Here is a 16,009-nt window from a genome sequence, read left to right as displayed (position 1 = left end):
TTGTAATGTTCTAAGACACCTAATATTTAGGTCTTAATTTTAAAATAAATTGAAGTTATCATCTAAGTTTATACTGAAATTACTCAGAGATGCTAAAAATCAATGCTATAGATTAATGATGATGTAAAAAAAGAGAAAGTTATAGTTCATTTCAAGTTATCTTCTAAAATATGTCAGCCAATGTCCTTTTTAACTTTTATATTACAAAAGATGTTTATTACCAAATTATAGAATAACTCCTATTACACTCACACATGTAAATTAATCCTATGTGCACTAGCCACCCAGAGACAGCTATTCTTTGCATTTTCCTTGATTTCTTTCCATGAATATATGAAACAAATTCTTCCATTTTTAAATGCATGATCAAAATACAAGAAATTTGAAGGTAAATCTCTCTCCAAAGCAAGGTGCATTCTTTTCAGAAAAAGCCAATTTCACATATCAGAAAATCCTCTCAGAAATATTTCATGCATACACGAGCATGCATATATATATGCATATATATGCATATACAATATATATTGTATACATATATATGCATATATACAATATGCATATATATGCATATACAATATATATACTGTATACATATATATATGTATACAATTACCCTGTTTGTCCTATGCCTTTCATTTAACACGCCACAGAGTTCACTCCATTTCTGTGTTCTATCTTCAACCCCAGCTACTCTACCAGTAAATGTCTCTCACATGCATGCAGCATAAGGTACTCATGTGTTCCGATTGAAAATTAAAAAGTGTCAAGACTTGCTTTTCTAAAATAGTATAACCAATGTCAACATATATATATATATATATGTACACATCAGTAAACACCTGTATAACAAATCCTTAGAAACAAAATGTTTAAAACAAGAAACCTAATTATTTTTGAAATTCTTATTATATTCCTATCTTTGTAGTAAAGAGATAGAAAGCAAGAGCAAACTTGAATTTATAATTATATTTTGCATTCTTGCTTTATGATGTCAAAATATTAATACCTCCTATAGATCCTAACAACAACAACAAAAAAGGATTAATAAAGAATAGGCTGACAGTGACCAGAGGGAAGAGGGGAGGGAATTTCAGGGGAAATAGGGGAGGGATTTAGAGAACATATATAAAGGATACATGGACAACAACTGAGAAGGGTGGAAATGGGAAGGAGGAGGGTAGCAGAGGGGGTGGAATGGGATGGGAGTAATAGACAGAAAACTGTACTTGAAAAATAATTAAATTAAAAAAAAATTTAAAAAAGACACACACAGACTAAAAGTAAAGGGTTGGAAAAGATATTTTGTGCAAAGGGAAAAGAAATAAAAGCTGGCATAGCAGTACTTATATCTGACAAAATAAACTTTAAAACCAAGGCTATAGTAAGAGACAAAGAAGGTCACTGCATGATGGTAAAGAGAACAATGCAACAAGAGGAGATAACCCTAGTAAACATTTATGCACCCAACATAGGAGCACCTACATACGTAAAAAAAAAAAGGATTAATAACCAATAGCATTTACACATATTCATTTCAACTTAAAGAGTACAGTAACTGTTATAATCCCATTTAAATTNATACATATATATATATATATGTATACAATTACCCTGTTTGTCCTATGCCTTTCATTTAACACTCCACAGAGTTCATTCCATTTCTGTGTTCTGTCTTCAACCCCAGCTACTCTATCAGTAAATGTCTCTCACATGCATGCAGCATAAGGTACTCATGTGTTCCAATTGAAAATTAAAAAGTGTCAAGACTTGCTTTTCTAAAATAGTATAACCAATGCCAACATATATATATATATATCTATGTACACATCAGTAAACACCTGTATAACAAATCCTTAGAAACAAAATGTTTAAAACAAGAAGCCTAATTATTTTTGAAATTCTTATTATATTCCTATCTCTGTAGTAAAGAGGTAGAAAGCAAGAGCAAACTTGAATTTATAATTATATTTTGCATTCTTGCTTTATGATGTCAAAATATTAATACCTCCTATAGATCCTAACAACGACAACAAAAAAGGATTAATAAAGAATAGGCTGACAGTGACCAGAGGGAAGAGGGGAGGGAATTTCAGGAGAAATAGGGGAGGGATTTAGAGAACATATATAAAGGATACACGGACAACAACTGAGAAGGGTGGAAATGGGAGGGAGGGGGGAGCACAAGGGGTGGGATGGGATGGGAGTAATAGACAGAAAACTGTACTTGAAAAATAATTAAATTAAAAAAAAATTTTAAAAAGACACACACAGACTAAAAGTAAAGGGTTGGAAAAGATATTTTGTGCAAAGGGAAAAGAAATAAAAGCTGGCATAGCAGTACTTATATCTGACAAAATAAACTTTAAAACCAAGGCTATAGTAAGAGACAAAGAAGGTCACTGCATGATGGTAAAGAGAACAATGCAACAAGAGGAGATAACCCTAGTAAACATTTATGCACCCAACATAGGAGCACCTACATACGTAAAAAAAAAAAAGGATTAATAACCAATAGCATTTACACATATTCATTTCAACTTAAAGAGCACAGTAACTGTTATAATCCCATTTAAATTCTACTTTCCCTCAGAAATTTCATTTTTATCTATGGTTACATCATTTATTAATGACAGTAACATTTTCCTTTTCATTACTATATCTTTTATAAGCACTTACTACGTGCCAACTACCAAAAATGTGTATTATCTACATCAGTTCTCCCAAGAGTAAAGTGAGGTAACTCACAGTTGCCTTTTCACTGGTATAAGAGGCAGGGATGGAAATATTTCAACTACCCTTTGTCAGGGTACTACAGATAGTAGTTAGCGAAGCTGGGCCTGCCACCTAGGGCTATCACACTGCAAATCAATGCTCTTATATCTCATGACGTAAGATTTCAGAAAACCGTTATAAGATTCTACAGTAAAGAAATATAAATATGATGCTTTTTTGTCCACACATTTTGATTAGTACAATGCCAAAATCATTTTAGATTGGGATTGTAACAATGCAATTTTTTCAGTATGATCGTATAAAGATTTTCTATTCTTTTTTAAAAATATTTTATTTATTTATCTTTAGAGAGGAAGGAAAAGAGAGCAGGAGAGAAACATCAATGTATGGTTGCCTCTCATGCGTCCCCTGCTGGGAACTGGCCTGCAACCCAGGTATGTGCCCTGACTGGGAATCGAACCGCGATCGTATCGTTCACAGGCCCACGCTCAATCCACTGAGCTACACCAGCCCTGGCAGATTTTCTATTCTTTTTGATAGCATGCAGAAATAAAACATCTCATAAGACATTATGATCAGTTCCTTAGTTCCAAGCTGTTGATATGTTGGCCTTCATCCACAACCTTAGAAAATTTGACAATAGTTATTGTTCACGTACATGTACAATTGTTTATGCACAAGAAATATGGTTCTTTCTGGGGAAAATGGAGACAACTACACTTGAACAACAATAAAAAATAATAATTAAAAAAGGAAATATGGTTCTCTCTCTAATGATTATCTTGAATGCCAATACTGACCTCTGAGACAACTCAAGAAACATGGGCAAAACCCTGGAAGTTACTGCAGAAGATCCTTTACAAAATTGAGAATCATTGCGCCGTGTAGCTCCTACTAGTACTTGCTTCCTCTCTATGTCCTTGCTACATGTTCATCACCTGTCTGAACATATATAGATGCTCCTCCACTTGCAGTGGGGTTATATGCCCCAAATCACATCATTTCAGTTGAAAATGCATTTAATACATCCAACCTCCTGAACATCATAGTTTAACCTAGCCTATCTTAAATATGCTCAGAACACTTTCTTTAGCCGAGAGTTGGGTAAAATCACCTAAACAAGGAAAACACTGGAGAGTATTGATCATTCACCCTTGTGATTACCAGGCTAATTGAGAGCTGTGGCTCACTGCCTGTGCCCAGCATCACAAGAGAATATCATACCATACACACAACTGGCCCAGGAAAAGGTCAAAATTCAAAATTCAAATTTCATTTTCACTGAATGGTGAAAATACACTTATGCAAGTAATACATGAGTACATTCCTTCTATTAAAGTTATACATAATAGATAGGAGTTATGAGGTTTGCTGCAGGTACAAAAGTGTAGCAGGAGGTAGCACTTTCACACCATCATAAAGGTGATAAATTGTAAGTCTAATATCCTAAGTCAGAGACCATCTGTACTTTGATTCTATTTTCACTGATATTTTCAATATCAGCAAAGGCAAGACTTTAAAGTCTTAGAAACCTTGGTAGGATCACAGCAATGACCATATCATTCATTTTTTTAAATAAAAAAGAAACATTACAAAAAGCTGTTATTATTTCAAAGCATAATATCTGAAAGTACCAATCAGGGTGCTTTATTCAATGTTGGTATGTAGTCATTATATTTCCCTCAAGATGGTCTTCCTAAGGTTACCCTGGGTTTTAACCCACTGAACACTAAGAAAACCCTTGAAATATTAAGGATAATAGTCACATAATTTTAAGTATTTCCCTAAATTTAAAGATCCACAGAGTTTGAACAATGATGAATCCACCAGGTGGTATCATTATTGAACTGTCTCCACCTTATCTCTAATGGTACACAATAAGTCACACGAGGGAGGTGTTTTACACTAGTCTTTATATTTACCTTACATGGAAATGATTAAAATTAAGCATTTAGTCATCCAGATGTTTGCTTTACATGATGCAAAAAGCCAACTGTTTTGAGCTATATGAGAAAATGAATCACCTAGTTTCACTGCAATTCATTCACCTATTTAATAATCATAGAATAATATAACATTTGATATAATACAGCCATCATCTTTAGTGGACTGCTTGAAAAATGAAGGTATAATGTAAAAATATTATTTTATTAAGAAGAATTTTAAAATTTTAAATAAGAAATATATAATAAAACTGGAAATTATTTCACTTTAATGAGTTTTTCAAATGCATAAATATTCAGAGGGTTTCATGTGATTGAATATGGAAATACACCTGTGTTATTGAATACAAGTATAGAATTATATACTCAGCTAACGGAAAACATTTATAAATTATTATACAATTACAGGGTCATATGATAGATAAATTAATGTACCACTAGGTCATTTATTGCTTAATGTAAATGTCACATTGTAAATTGAGAACAACTAATCATCCTTTCCTCTAATAGCAAGAGTTCAGCACTTAAATAAAACATATATCTTGGTGACCTAAAAATTATTATAACTGCATTTGCAATTTCTCACTAACATCTCAAGAAAATAACTTTAAGTGATGGATATATTCAATAAGATACAACCCAAGATGAAGGGCTTTTTTGAGAGGGGCAGAAGATAGGTGTAGGTGATGTTGACTTTGAGTTATTTTATTTTTTAAATTTTCACCCAAAGTTATCTTCATGTAATTTACAGAGAGGAAGGAGAGGAGAAAACAGAGAGAGAGAGAGAGAGAGAGAGAGACTGGGAATTGGACATCCAACTTAGCCACCTGGCCAGGGCTGAAATATTTGTTTGTTTGTTTGTTTGTTTGTTTATAGAGACAAAGGAAGGGAGAAAAAGGAGGAAAGAAATATCAATGTGTGGTTGCCTCGTGTGTGCCCACTACTGGGGACATGGCCTGCAAACCAGGCATATGCCCTGACTAGGAATTGAACCAGTAACCCATTGGTTCACAGACCAGCACTCAATCCACTGAGCCACACCAGCCAGGGCTGAAATGTTTGCTTTGCTGCTGTTGCTGTTATTGTTGTTGTTGTTGTTGTTGTTCAAGTACAGTTGTCCCCATTTTCACCCCACCATGCTCACCCACCCTGTTCCACCTACCCCCTTTGGCTTTGTCCATGTGTCCTTTATAAATGTTCCTTGATGGCCCTTCTCATATTATTCCCTATTATCCCTCTCCTTGCCCCTCTGGTTACTGTCAGTTTGTTCTTCATTTCAGTGTCTCTTAAGGAACTAATACATTCATCAAATTTTATAATGATAATTTTAAAAAATGGATTTTTTATTTTATGCAAATAACTTTTAGTTTATATTAATAAATAACACAATTTCTTATGTGACAATAATATATGTTCTACTTAACTTCTTTTTAGAATTAGCTCAGGTCTCTTTTTAAAAAAATATTGTATTTTTTCCGTTAGCATTTACTCCCCTTATACCCTCTTATACCCCCACCCACCCCCCACCTCCCACAATCACCACACTGTGGTCATGACGATGAGTCCTTTCTCTCTTTGCTCAGTCCCTCCACCCCTGCAACCTCCTCCCAGAGCTGTCATCCTGCTCTCCATGCAGGAGTCTGTCTCCGTTTTGCTTGTTAGTTCAGTTTGTTCATTCGATTCCACATATGAGTGAGATCATATGGTATTTGTCTTTCTCTAATTGGCTTATTTCACTTAGAATAATGCTCTCCAGGTTCATCCATACTGTTACAAAGGGTAAAGTTTTCCTCTTTTTTATAGCTCAGTAGTATTCTATATACAGGATTTGTCATTATAACAAAAAAGAAACTAAATTAGAAACTGATTTAATGAAGAAACAAAATGCATTATCATAATTTGACTCTAATTACAAAGAATCCTATTTATTAAGTTGTAGTTACAAAATTCTAATACAAAAAAATAAATAAAATAAATGTAAAATAAGGCCTAACTAACTGAAGATTATGGAGCTAATAAGAATTTTTTTTGCATACTAATACTTTCTTAATTGACAATCAAAATAAAACAAATAGTAATAATTCAATATACAAAGCATTCATTACAAGTTTACTCTGCTAAAATTTTCTTGAAATTCCTTTGAATTTCAAAGTTCAGGAAACATTTTTTTCTTTTAAAAGACAAGTTTGGCCCTTTTTTGTGGGGTGAAGTGTTTGCTACAAAGTTTCTGTCTAGCATCTGGCCACACAACCACCCTCGCTGAGGGTGAATGACATAGGCTCCTTCACCACAGAAGCCCTGCAGCGAAGCTGCCCCATGCATTCCAGCTGATCAGTGGGCCTGCTGCTAAAGGACTCAGAGCAGACTTCTAGGCCCCTGCACATCTTTCCATCCTGGGACTCCCTTGCTCACCTTGAACCTCACTGGGTCCTTCCAGATTTTCATCCCATGGAGAAGTGAGAGAATTATCCCTTTGCTTTCTCATTGTTCTAGCTCTTGGTCTGCTCTGACGATAAGTCAGTCCTGCTCTGATCCTTTGAATGCTGGGAAAAATTTAAGTGCAGCATTCCTGTTAATGCGGGTGGTATGGAAAAAGTCAAGAGACAGTTATTATGGCCGTTCAAATCTGTGTGTCAGTGTGTCACCTCAGTAATAACCTTTTTCATTTAAAAGAGAATATCAACAAGTTCTTATTAATACATCTTTATTGTAACTACATGTATCCATATACAGAATTTCTTTTTTTCCTCCCTGGCTCTTTCTGCTTTCCTGTTCCCCCACTTTGTCCCTTTCTTCCTCCCTTTTCTCTGCCTCTTGTCTTCTCTCTCCTGCTCTCTCCATTCCTTCCTTTCCTCCACAACATCACTTCTTGCAGGTGAAATTAGAAACGCTTTCATACAGAAAGCATTAAACTGTACAGTCTCTGAACATAATTTTTCAAACACATTAAATAGAACTTTAAGAAATGTATATTCTATACTTTCAGAGTTCTGATTCATACATAAATGTATATAGGCCAGATCAAATTTTAATATGCATATGAGAACGTATACCACCTGTTTATTAATATTCATAATGCAAGTAATACATGAGTACATTCCTTTTTTTAAAGTTATACATAATAGATAGGAGTTATGAGGTTGTTGTACCTACAAAAGTGTAGCAGGAGGTATCATGCTGAGAGAACTGTCCTGTATTTGGCTTTCATACATACCTGCACATGTGATCAAATTTAGAGAACTAAATATAAATACACACAAACACATGTAAAATTGGTAAAATCCAAATAACAACAGTGGATGGCATCACTGTCAGGTTCCTGATGGTGATGTGAGATGTTGTGCTACAGTTAGGCTAGAAGTTACCACTGGAGAAACAAGGTGCAGAGTACATGGGGATCTTTGTATGATTTCTCACAACTGCAGTGAATCTACATAATGGAGCATCAGGTGCCTTAAGGTGACTCTTGAGGGTCAGCAATTCCAGGGTGACAATCTCCACATTCAGTAATAGAAAAGGAATGTCCAGAACATCAAATTTTACATTTGCAATGAATTATTTGGTTATTATCAAACTATAGCTGAACTATAGTGAACCTCACTGAAAAACCAGGACCAAGCCTAAGTCCATCGGTCAGTGAAAAAGGCTGACTTACTGCTCACTTTGGGTAGCAGAGTGCACCAGTGGCATTGATATAAAGGACAAGAATAAGGTTTTCCACCCAAAGGGCAGTGTGCTAAATTATGAACTGCTATGAGCCCTGCTGTGCTGAGGTGGAGCAGAATCTTTACCTGCTCTGCACTGTCATTTCTCCCTTTTTTATACAAAAAAGTTAAAAGAAAATGCATATTATCCAATGGTTGGAGAATGTGAGGTAGATTAAAAGAGTGGGAGAAAATGCGTAGTAGTGTGGACAGGACTCATTTTCTGTTCTGTATGTGACGGTGGTTGCTTTGTTTTTAATGCATCATTTTAGGTTCTGACAAAAATGCTTAATACAGTATATTAAAATTTAAATTTACTTTGAATGCATTAAGTCTAAACAAATAAGTATATGGTGTATATAAACCGAACTCACACAGCCATACTATATACATAGTATATTAGAAATAACTGTTAGATAGATAGACAGATAGATAGATAGACAGATAGATATAGATATAGATATATAGTATATTAGCAACATCTACTTTATGCACATATGTATAAAGTAGATATTCGCAATGTCCATACCCACACGAGTACATATTAGAACATTGTGGGGCAATTTGCCAGCAAGTCCCCCCTGTCCGTCACTGATGAAAGTGAAACTGCCAAGACATGATCTGCTAGGGGAGGAGAGGTCATCAATCTCTCAGAGGAGAAAGACCAAGAACCTCTTCTTTAACAGCTTTTATTAGGTTGTAATACACAAAAATACAGGTAAAGTTCATCAATCAATGTCAAGTGGCAAGGATCAAACAATGGATAACATTTCAAAGAAATCTGAGGGCTTAGTCTGAGTCAGTGTCTGTCAGGTAAGGGGGTTGCAAAAACTTTGGGAGTCATACTCATTTCCCTGTTCAGACCCTTATCATATGAGAGAAAGCACTCTTGGCAAAGCAGGCTTCACAGGACTTTAGAATTCTTTCTTACACCTGATCACCCCAGAACCCACTGTAGTGGGCAAAGGGCTGCACTGCCTTCCCAGTCATAGGTTTTCAGGCTTAAGTGGATTAGAGCCAGGAAGCACTTTTCCCAGACAGAAATGGGGACTCAGGCTGTGTCAGAATAGCCGGGGGGGGGGCAAGAAGCCATCACTCCTGCTTTGCTGCAGCCCCCCGAGTCCTTCCTTGAGGGCCTCCTAAGTGATCATGTCTGGCTTAGGTTGCCCCCCCTCTGAGGGGTCTTACTCATCACTGACTAACCAACCAATCATTGGGGGCAGAGATGGATGAAGCAGAAGTAGTACTCCTGCCAGGGAGATAACCTTTGTCTCCTTAGTGGCTCACAGCCCGAAGGTCGTTCACTCAGCCTTAGCCATGGGGGCAGTTACAACTCCTGAAACCAGGCAGAGTGGTTCCCAACAGAACATTATATGAATAAGTATATCTATACAGCAAGCCATCTAGCCATCCATTCAGAGAGGGAGAGAGAGAGACATCATGCTTTATAATGGCCACTCTAAGAACACTAGATCTTATATANAATAGCCGGGGGGGGGGGGGGAAGAAGCCATCACTCCTGCTTTGCTGCAGCCCGCCGAGTCCTTCCTTGAGGGCCTCCTAAGTGATCATGTCTGGCTTAGGTTGCCCCCCTTCTGAGGGGTCTTACTCATCATTGACTAACCAACCAATCATTGGGGGCAGAGATGGATGAAGCAGAAGTAGTACTCCTGTCAGGGAGATAACCTTTGTCTCCTTAGTGGCTCACAGCCCAAAGGTTGTTCACTCAGCCTTAGCCATGGGGGCAGTTACAACTCCTGAAACCAGGCAGAGTGGTTCCCAACAGAACATTATATGAATAAGTATATCTATCCAGCAAGCCATCTAGCCATCCATTCAGAGAGGGAGAGAGAGAGACATCATGCTTTATAATGGCCACTCTAAGAACACTAGATCTTATATATTAGTCAGTGAGTTACACACTAGGCTGTGGGCTCTGGGCAACTGTTGAGCAATTGTTAGTTGTATTCACAGTGGGTTAAAGGAATATTTTGGAACAATTTTGGACAAACAAGGATCCCATAGAGGTTGGGGCCTGGAACCACTGTGATAGGCAATATAGGTGTAGGGAATCTAAAAGCACAGGGTTACTTCTTTTCTGACAGAGAGGTAATATTTAAAGTCACATTCACAACTACAGGGGATATTTAAGGGAATGGACTGAGAGGTATCACATTTACAATGTATTACTAATAGTATATCATGTGCCTTAGCTCTCCCATCGGCCTATCAGAGCTGTGAGGACCAGCAACATCCTATGGATAACTGTATGCCCTTCAGTATGAAGCTTACTCAGCTACATCTAACGGACACTCAAGAAATACAAATTCAATATTTTAAACAGCAAATAAAGTAAAATCATATCCTAAAAAAACTCAGAGAACTTGCCTGTTAAGTATAAGTTTTCTAAAAGAAAAGAAGACTCAAAAGGAGATGTTCTAAAAGTAAAATCCATATGATGCAATTAGAAGTGATTTTGATGACAAAGGGTTTTTGGGAAAAAATCAAGGAAACCATGAAGACTGAACAGGAAGAATTCCTCATAAGTTCAGACTGTAAAGTGAGATGTATGAGACAGGAGGGCCCTGACCAGTATTGCTTAGTTGTTTGGGCATCATCCTTCAGAGCAAAAGGTGGCTAGTTCAATTTCTAGTGAGGGCACATGCCTGGGTTGTGGGTTCAGTTCCCAGTCAGGGCACGTGTGAGAGGTAACCAATCAATGTATCCCTCTCACGTCAGTTTTCTCTCTCTTTCTCCCTCCCTTCCCTTCTCTCTGAAAGTAAATAAATAAAATCCTTAAAAAGAGACAGAAGGAAGGACAGAGAGCCAAAGACTGATATAAAATAGCATTCATAAAACACTTTCAGATACATTATTCCATTAGCCAGTAACCCTGCTGTCCTTGGTCTTTTCTTGTTCAGCAAGAGGACATAAGAAACAGTGCCTATTAATCTGTGACAGTGTGACTGACACTAAACTGGGATTTAAAAATGTCTCCATATGTTTAATGGATGGGCCAAGACTGTCAAAATGAAATATAATAGGGCCAAAGCTAAAGATGCTTAGATTCAGAAACTACGCTATGAAAGGATAGGTTGAAGGATACATCTTTCAAGGCAGTTTACATGAAATACACTTAAGATATTGTACTAATTGCGTCCATGACCCTAAGTGTCCAGAGTTCCAGGGCTTCAAATTCAACACTTATTATTAGAAAAGAAACATCAAGAACAATAAGTTTAATAGTTTCAGTGAATTATTTGGTCCTTATTGAACCACACCTGGAATACAATGTGTCTCATTTTGAATCCTGGTGGGACATGCCTAAAAGACAGACATCCAGGAGAAATGCAGCCAACCCCCAACTACTGCAAAGGACAAATAGCTGAAAAATACAGCTGGAAATTCTATCTTGGGAAAGAGATAAGATACGGGGAAGATATTTTCAGATATCATTTTTAAGGGGCAGGGAGATGGGGTGTGAAAATCAGAGAGCATGATTTGGAATAAAAAATAAGAGTTGCACGGGGATTTTACATTTGCATTAAGAACATGCTATCTCAGCCCTGGCTGCTGTAGCTCAGTGGATTGAGTGAGGGCCTGAAAACCAGAGGATCGCGGTTCAATTCCCAGTCAGGGCACATACCTGGGTTGCAGGCCAGATCCCAGCAGGGGATGCACGAGAGGCAACCGTACATTACTATTTCTCTCCCTCTCTCCTTCCCTTCCCCTCTAAACATAAATAAATAAAGTCTAAAAAAAATTTTAAAAAGAGAACATGCTATCTGAAGAGTCCCCCATTAGGATGGGCCAGAGGCATTGAGTTTCTTGTTCACCAGTACATTCATTTTATGTGGACATGAAAGATCACTTATGGGACTGCCTCTAATTATAAGAGTCTAATAAGACAGCCAGGTTTAGGAAGGCCCTTCTTCAAAAGCGAACTGATTTTCCAGCAGCCTCAGAGTGTGGCTGTGCTTAGAGAGACCTCTCACAAAATGCTGAGATAAACAGATAAGTGTGGGTATTATCACTTAATTTATAATGCTAGGTATAAGACTAAATATAAATTAGAAAATTTACCTCAACTCCTAGGATAGTATCTACTGCATAAGCAATATATTCCTACTCCAATACCCACAAGTGTGAGGGGGGCATAGATTTAATTATTTTTTCAATATATAGTAGTTTGTAATTTTGATGTTGGACCAAATAAACTGTAATTGCACTAATAACTAAAAATGTGCACTTTTGAATTTTACTGTAAGTGGTATTAGCTCTGTAAACTCTAAGTCTTTGAGAATGAGCATAATTTAATTTTGTTCAGAGTGATTCATGCATTAGTCAAATGCTTCTGCACAGGTATAACAGAAATCAGAATAAAACAGAGCAAGTTTTAACATTTTCTTCAGGTACTTTAAAAGTTTCAAAGCTTTTCTTTTTTTAATATTTTTTTTAAATTTATATTTAGAGAGAGGGGAAGGGAAGGAGAAAGTGGGAGAGAAACATCAATGTGTGGTTGCCTCTCACGTATCCCCTACTGGGGACCTGGCCTGCAACCTATGCATGTGCCCTGACGGGGAATTGAACCGGCCATCCTTTTCTTCACAGGCCCACGCTCAATCCACTGAGCTACACCAGCCAGAGCATCAAAGCTTTTCCATACAACTGAACCAATACGAACTTCAGAATATTCTTACAAAGCAGGTAGTACCGTTATTGGTCTCATCTGCCAGGCCTGGATATAAGAAGTCCCTTGCACAAGGCCGGGCCACTACTGGGGTAGAAGATAAAAGAAGACACGATAGAGTCTATGATTTCTTTTAAGCCTCTTTTAACTCAATTCCACTTTTCACATTTATAGAACAAGTTACTCAGGCACAAGAAACTTCAACCAAGTCATGTCAATAAAGAAGAAAATTGATGGCACTATAAAAGTTGTGAGTGATAAGAAATAAAATGAAAATTTAATTCATAGGAGTCAAATTGGTAAATCATTTATGTAAACCTTTTCAATTTATTTTGGAGCTAAGGGCAATATATTTGTAAATTTATCTCAATATATCAAAATGAATAAACTGAACAGAAAATATATTTTCATATGAAAATAAAAGTTACAGAGAGGTTTAAAATGTGCATATATTCCTATTGATGTTGGCTTGAAGTTACCATTTTAAAGATTATTTCATTAATAGACTGATTTTTCAACATGTGTCAGCAACTCTACTTCTTTTTTATTTTTATCCTTACCCGATGATATATTTTAATTGATTTTAGAGAGAGAGGAAGGAGGGGGGACAGAGGGAAACATTGATGCGACAGAGACATGGACTTACTGGAGTTCTTACATGCTCTTACTGGAGATCAAACCTGATAATCATAGATGTTTTAACACACTATTCTAAAATAATTTCTAAAAATGTAGAAAAATGAGAGCATTTTTCATAAAAATTAATTGAACTTAAAAACATTCAGTGCAAAACTGGGAAAATGGGACACACAAAAACTCATAGACACAGACAATAGTGCGGTGGTTATCAGAGAGAAGCAGGTGGGAGGGGAGGTACAGGGTATATGGGTCAAATGTACGGTGAGGAAAGACAATTGACTTTGGTTGGTGAGCACACATACAATTTGCAGATCACATATTATGGAAATACACACTTGAAGCTTATAGGATCTTATTGACCGATGTCATCCCAATAAATTTAATAAAAATAAAACTGGGATACAATATAAAATTTCTAAAAAAACTTCCATTAAAAAAATCCCCTCCATAAAATTTTTTAATAAAATATCAAGAGATGTTCAAGCATTATTTAATGAATGTAAGAGATTACTGAACTTACAAAATTATCTTCATTCAAATTAATATTCTTTCCTATATGTAAGAGGAAACTAGTATTGCCAAAAAATGGTGAGGATGGGGATACAGATTTTGATAGTTTGATTGAATGATTAATTAATTGCAAAAGAGTGAGCTTACTGTTGAAAACCTTCATTCTGCACTTATAACTGCAATTCAGATTCATTTTTAAAAGATGCCATGTGTGAATAAATGGATAATTCATGTATTGAGCTGAAGGGAAGTTTTTAAGCCCCAAATGAGTGGATCCTTAGAATTGTTGGTTTTTAGGTCTTTTTTTTTCAAATTATAAGACAAAGTTTATTAAGAAAGTTACAGAGGTAGTAGAAAGGAGCCAGATGGTTTGTGTGGGTCCAGGAAACAGGTTACCGAAGCAAAAGTTGGGCCCTTGGAACTTAGGAGAGAGAGAGGCAAAGGTAACTCAGGAGGAAAGGAAAGATACCAGCGTGTTCCCAGGACAGAAAGTGTACACATAAATTCATTTTTCAAGAGACCTCTCAAACACAGCATACTTGATCAATTTTTCATGGAGTCATTAAAATTAAAGTTGCCATTTTTGTCAAAGTGATAAAAATGTCTCTCATCTAAAATGCTCAGACGTTCAGCTGAGTTAAGAACAGTAGAACCAAGAGACTCATAAAATGTTTTGGCTTCAAGATAAAAGACAGCTATAAAATCTGGAAACATTTCCAATCTTATGCAATAGACTCAATAGATTGTGTTATGATGAAGAATTAAGAAAGAATGTTAGAAGTCTGAAAAAGAGTAGAATTCTTAGTGTTAAAGGAAATCTGAGAGTTAATTTCAAAAGGACTTAGAGAATTTTAAGGATCATGCAGTATCTTTCACTCTTGCCTTACTAAAAAAAGATAGAGAGAACATGGGTTTCAATTTGTTTTATTTTTAGAGCTGAACTTCTTGTGTCATGTTTTGAAAGTGATACACAGGGGTGTGTTTTTCCTTCTTTGAGAGTCTTTGAGTTCATTAAGACTATCTCTATGGGGCTCAGACACCATTAGATGTTTTTGCTGAATGACTCTATTGTCTTTTATTTTCCTCTGCATTATAGATTTTTTAAGTTGTTAGCCTGAACTCCCAAAGAGGTAGTTACAGCCATTTTATTTATGTTTTCTTCAAAAGGAAGCCGTGCAACACCGACTAATTTTGTCTGCATGTCCAGTTAGTGATTGCTGACCCTGCAAGTTTACCAGATAAATGTGAGTGATGGCAGACTGCCCAAGTGAGGTACAGCCTTTTAGATTTTATAAAAACCACACACAGAGGAGGGGTATTGCCGACCTCACCACCAGAATCTTCCCATTAAGTGAGAATTGACCTGAAAGTAAGAAAGGGCTGATATTCCTGCAGTGTCATGAAAACAAAGCAGACACTTTGCCTGAAACATACATACATATATACATGCATACATACATATTCTGTGGGAATGTTCTAATGTAAATTTGTGTGATTAAAGCTAGAAGAAATTTCTAAAGAAGAATTTAAGAAGAAACAAAAGTGTTTTTTGTTGTTGTTGCTGTTGCTGTTGGTGGGGGTGGGATCAGATCATGGGCAGAACTGCCAAAAGGCGGAAATGAATTTAGAATTTCTGCAGATAGACCTATAATATTCTTAATAAACCCTAAATGCTATGCAGCACCTTCCAAAGCACATAGCAAAAAGGTCTGAATGTTTCTTAACACAGAGATCTTAAACAATGGAGCTAGTTTTGGTTGGTCAGAGACCACACTGAATCATCAACTCTT

General features: G+C 36.4%; 1 protein-coding gene across 3 annotated transcripts in view; it reads right to left on the bottom strand.

Moving 5' to 3' along the window:
- LRFN5 (leucine rich repeat and fibronectin type III domain containing 5) overlaps positions 1-16,009 on the bottom strand; it is a 291,016-nt gene that overhangs the window by 158,102 nt on the left and 116,905 nt on the right. The window lies entirely within an intron of this gene.

This window comes from Sturnira hondurensis, unplaced genomic scaffold, assembly GCF_014824575.4.
Source record: "Sturnira hondurensis isolate 20B ecotype Veracruz unplaced genomic scaffold, ASM1482457v3 Scaffold0012346, whole genome shotgun sequence".
Taxonomy (NCBI): domain Eukaryota; kingdom Metazoa; phylum Chordata; class Mammalia; order Chiroptera; family Phyllostomidae; genus Sturnira; species Sturnira hondurensis.
The sequence above is the reverse complement of the archived record's forward strand: the minus strand, read 5'-3'. Positions and strand labels throughout refer to the sequence as shown.